This window comes from Antechinus flavipes, chromosome 3 (genome assembly GCF_016432865.1).
Source record: "Antechinus flavipes isolate AdamAnt ecotype Samford, QLD, Australia chromosome 3, AdamAnt_v2, whole genome shotgun sequence".
NCBI lineage: Eukaryota > Metazoa > Chordata > Mammalia > Dasyuromorphia > Dasyuridae > Antechinus > Antechinus flavipes.
In genome coordinates, this window is record NC_067400.1 from 565,211,975 (window position 1) to 565,217,974 (window position 6,000).

Sequence of the window (6,000 nt, forward strand, 5' to 3'; positions counted from 1 at the left end):
ATCAATGATCCAACAATTCTGAAGAGCAATTTGGAACTATACCCACAGAACTATAAAACTCTGCACATCCTTTGATCCAGCTTGGCTACTACTGGGTTTATATCCCCAGGAAATCACAAAGGAGGAAAAAGGATCACCCAGTATTATTGTTCTATAAAAAAATGAGCAAGCTGATTTTTGAAGGACCTGGAAAGATTTACATATACTGATGCTGAGCAAAACAAGCAGAACCAAGAATACATTGTACACAGTAACAGCAAGATTGTATAATGATCAACTATGACAGATTTGGTTCTTCTGGGTGGTTCTGTGATCCAAGGCAATCCTAACAAACTTTGGATTAAAAAAAGGCCATCCATGCAGATGCACAGAGAGAACTATGAATACTGAATAATAAACTTATCAGCAAATCCCAATTTAAATTACATGCAATGTTCACATTTTTTCTTTTTTTCCCCCTGTTGTGATTTTTTTTTGTTCTGATTTTTCTCTCCCAATATCATTTTAAAGAAATAATATATTTTTTTAAAATTATTGTACATGTATAACCAGAAAAAAAAAACAATTTAAGAAATCAGGAATATCCTTGGGGAATGACTTGAATTTGGTTTGTGCTCACTTGGTTTAGGATCTTACCATTGTGTTTGGGAAGTAATTCACTCTTGGACCCTTTGATTGTAAGTAGCCCTGAGTTCCAGTGGTTTACAGTAGAGAAAGTCATTCATCTTGCCTTTGAATTTGAATTTTCATACTTTAATGACTCCAAGATAGAAGTGGTTACTATTATTTTCTCATTTGCTGTTAATTTCTTTTTTCATCATTTAGTGCCATTAAGATCTGTTCCTAGCATATATCACTTGTTCCTTCATTATTATTGGAGCAAATGCATTGAAGGTGATTATCTATGATGTAAATTATATCCATCTTATTGGATAACTTGGCATCTTGTTTACCATTATCATTAATATCTTGAGAAGCTTGAAATGCAAAAGATGTCATTTAAATTGGGATTTGCTGATAAGTATATTATTGTACTTGTTTGGATTTGTGAATGTACTCAAACAAACCTTTTATGATACTGAAATTATTTTTTCAGTTACCAAAAAAAAATATCACATTCATCCTTGATTTTATATTGACCCCTCCCAAAGTCCCTATTTGATTCCTTTCAAACCCAGGTAGCCAATCTTTAGAATATTTTAAAAGAGAAAATTGCTATGGGTTGCATAAATATAAATATTATCTTTTTCATTGTCTTTGATACAAAACAATCAGCTATTTAGATATGGGTATTCTGTTTTATTTAAAAAGAGCATATAGGTGAAACTCATATAAAATATTCTAGCCAATCATGAACCCCTCTGGGTGTTGGTGTTCTCTTTCTCCTCAGGTAATTACCTATAGGCTTCTCTGTTTCCCTGTGTTCTCCACCTCATCTCACACACCTTCCTTCTCCCCTCAGCAAAATGTAAGTTTCTTGAAGAGCAGGGATGAGCATTTAGGAAAACTAAAGCAAAGAAACCTTGTCTTAAGGAAGAGGTTCATTTTTCTATTTATTCATTCCTTAAATGATAATGTGATTGTGAAGGTTTTCCAGAATTTCATTAAAAATGTGCATATATTGTGTGATAATCAGCTTTGGTAGACTTAGTCATTCTTAGCAATACAGTGATCTAAGACAATTCCAGTAGACTTGATGGAAAATGCCATCCACATCCAAAGAAAAAACTATAGAGACTGAATGCAAACAAAACATTTTTACTTTTGAGGGGTTTTCTTATGGTTTTTCCCTTTTGTTCTGATTTTTCTTTCACAACATGACTAATACAGAAATGTATTTGTATATGTATAACCTATATCAGACTGCTTGCTGTCTTGGGGAGTGTATGGAATTCAAAAAAAGTTTAAAAAAAAATTAATGTTAAGGGGCAGCTAGGTTGCACAGTGGATAGAGCACCAGTCCTGAAGTCAGTAGGACGTGAGTTCAAATATGGCCTCAGACACTTAATTTTCCTAGCTGTGTGACCCTGGGCAAGTTACTTAACCCCAACTGCCTACCAAAAAAAAGTTGAAGACTATTTTTACAAGTAATTGGAAAAAATAAAATACTACTAAGTGAAAAAATAAAAATGCATGTGTATTCATGGCAACTACTTTATAGATATGTTTCTCACCCATCCTACAAGTTGAATCTCATTGCATACCTTTTGTACTAATGGAGAAAGTCACTAAGGTGAGTGGAAAAGCAATGATTGTACAAGACTAGAATTACTCTGTCTTAAAGTGCCACCCTTAATCTATTTCCCTAAGAAAAGTTTTTTTGTCCTTTTCTTAATAACCACCTTTCCCCAGAAATCTGGAAAGGACAATGGAAGAAAATATATCTAATTATTTTCAGTTTTGCTAAAAAAAAAAAAAAAAAGAGGTTTTAAATATACATCCTCAGTGTATTTCCTGATGTGTGGCATAAGGCCTTTTGCACATAATAATATTTATATACTAAGCACTTAATAAATATTTTCTCATTTGATCTGGAGGCAGTTGCTATTATTCCAATTTTACTGTTGAGGAAACTAAGGCATATAATGGTTAAGTGATTTGCCCAAGGTCACGTGGAAAGTATATGAATCCAAACTAATTCAGGTCCTTCCTAATTTCAAACCTATTACTCCACCACATGGCTACCTCTAACGGGCACTTTCAATAAATGTACCTAATTAAAGAAATGTTTTGGTGAATTTCACAGAATCTGAGTTTGAGAGTTAGAAGGAATATCAAACAGCACCTATTGTATTACTTTCACACAAAGTCCTGGGAAAATAAACTACTTACCTAGAGTTATAATCTGTCTTCTGATCAAGACTCCTTTCTGTGTATCAGCTGCCTCTCAAATGGTTTTATTGATGTTAGTCTTGTTTTTGCAAAGAGATAGTCCAACATAATGAAAAAACTATCATTTCAATTGGTCACTCCTTAGGAATATTAAAAGCCTATCTTTCTTTGAAGGGTCAATTATCAATAAAGGCTGCACCATTTGTCACCCAGCGTACTGTTTGCTCATTTGTCACCCAGCGTACCGTTAGCTCCTTTAGGGAAGCAAAATGCTTTATTAGAATATTCCATGCAACATAGAATAGTAACAACTTTACAAACTAAGGATGATAGTCAACAAAAAATCAGTTTTATTTTCCGCATCACTATCACCTCTATATGATGGTGGCCTCATATGTCTTTTGAAGGTCATCTTGACATGTAAAGCTGGAAGGGCCCTCAAAGGCCATGGAGTCCAACCTGTTTGTTTTACAAATAAACTCATGCCCTCTGAGGATCCGTGACTTACTCCAGCAAGGAAGGCTAAGGAGTATTTAAAATTAGGTCCTCCAACTGTAGAGATAGCAGCCCCACTATTCTGCTCTCCCACACAGTTTCACTACTTTAAGCAAGTCACTGGAGCTTTTTTCAAATCCAGAGATGGAAAATAACAGGAGTCAGTTTGACATTGATTTATACTATTTTGTTGCCTTTTGCCTGAGAATTAGGGTCTAAATGTGACATCTCAGTATTTCTTATTGTGAGGTTTGTGGTTATAAGCACAACCCCCCAGTTCCTAGAGCTGAATGACCAATAACCATCCATTAAACCTCTAATTATGACCAATTGTAATCAGTCATCTCTGATATCACAGCTAAATTCTAGTCCAAAGTCCAGTTTAATCCATCAGGAACTATTAGTGACCAGAGGGAGAGATTATAATATGTGGAATTCATATATGTATTTTAAGTCATTAGCAATATGCTTCATTCTAGTAAAAACTTAGCAGTGGCTATGAAAGATGTCTTCATTTCCCATACCCCCTAAAATATCCTATTCTTTCATATTTTAATATTAGAAATTTATCTGATAATATCAGCTTCCTAATAATGAAAAATCTCCTAAAAGGAAGTGAGTTCCCACTTTTTTAAAGTCTGGATAACTCCTCAGAGATTTGTATTTAAGCTACATGAACTTAAAAAACCTCTTTCCATGTTGAGATCTTAAGATTCTCATGTTAAAAAATAGGGCCCTATCAGGGAGCAGCAACCGTACATAAAGAGATCCTTATACATAGGTACTATTTGTTCATTACAGAAGATGTTTTTGTCATTGTCAGAATTATGCTTCTTATTTTTATTTGACCTAAATGACCCTATTTCAGTTAGCGGCCTAAGCCCTAAATTTGAGACTTCTCAAAGATAGTCATTTTGCCAGTTATCAGTCCTGCATGTGGGTTCTGTGAGGTCCCAAATATTAGTATTAAAGTTAGTATTAAAAAACCCTATTCCATGAAAGAGTGGCCCAGAGTACTGGCTACTGGACAGAGAGAGGGCATGATGATAAAAGTTTCCATTACACTTCCCAGGGAGTCAGTAGCTCCTCTGAACCACAAATCAGCAACAACTAGCTACATCTTTGAACGGTACTAAATCATAAAGCTTTATGAAGATTCAGATATCAGTATAAGAAACCTTTATTAAAATGGAAAAGTGTCTGTTCTAGAAAAGAAACAAGGAAACAGTTTTTGGCCAGTACAAGACCAGATTTTTTTTTTTTTAGTAATAGCTTATTTTAAAAAATAAATGCAAAAATAGTTTTCAGCATTCACCCTTGCAAAGCCTTGTGTTCCAAAATTTTTCCTTCTTTCCCCTACACCCTCCCACCAGACCTTCAAGTAATTTAATATGTTAAACATGTACAATTATTCTACACATATTTTCACAATTATCATGCTGCACAAGAAAAATCTAACCAAAAAGGGAAAAAATGAAGGAGTAGGGAAGGAGAAGCAAGCAAACAACAAAAATGGTGAAAATAATATGTTATGATCCACATTCAGTCCCTCATAGTTCTCTGGTTTGCTCCATCCCAGGTGCACTATAATTGGTTTGAATCATCTCATTATTGAAAAGAGCCACAGGACCAATTCTTAAATAAGATGTATGGGTTGATTACAACTGGAAGATCTTTGCCTTGTCTGGACAGCATAACCTAGGTCCGTAGTTAAGGGTCTCTTAACATTAGGTAGAGAGTGTTCAGCTTTCCAGCCACACAGGGTTAGGTTCAAACAATACAATAATGTTTTCTCCCAGCTTCCATAAGTGAACTTTCTCATGAGAATAGAAATTGGACCAGACCCATAATTGAAAGGAAACTGAGCTAGCTCTAGAATTGAATCACAACATGGAGTCAGTATGGTTCATTCAATTCCTATCAAGTCCTCATTATCAAAGAACTGTCAGCCTGGCATGCCAGTTTCTTCCCCCCACCCCCCAAAATTGTTAATATTTGCGCACTGAACTGGAATGATCTCTTTAGTTTCAATATATTTCAGTATTTTAGTGTTGACCCCCTTCATCTTGATGCTAAAATAGTAAGCATCAGACTCAATAAACATTGTCTCCTATGTTCCAGGCACAGTACTAAGTGCTGGGGATACAGAAATAGGCATAAAACAGTCCCTGCCCTCAAGATGCTTACAGTCTAATGGGGAAGCCCACATTTTAAAAAAAAAAAAAAACCGTTGAAAGGAGTGAGGAGTGCCCAAACTACTGAAGGAGGTATGAGTTTAACTTAACTTCATCTGGTAGAATAATGTTTCTAAAGATGAAATTCAAGAAAACAGGCAAATAGAAAATGAAAGATGAAGGATAATACAGCCATTAGGCAAGGGGCCAAAAAGAGGACATTATTCTCTATAATATATAAGTATCTGTAGTCTCCTATTTGTTGGGGTCTCTAGAATGGGTCACCTATGAATGGCAAGAGTCCACCTTTATATTAAGGAAATACTGTGCTGCTAACAAGAGGCATAATAAGGCTACCCAAGTTTACTCCTTTCCCTTGTTACAAAGTCTCTATGGAGACCTTCCAAACAGGTTCTCACGATTTCAGAGCGAAGAAAAAATAAACAGTTAATGAAATTCTCTTTTGTCTTTCAAAGATGCCTCTATGTTCTCACAGTGG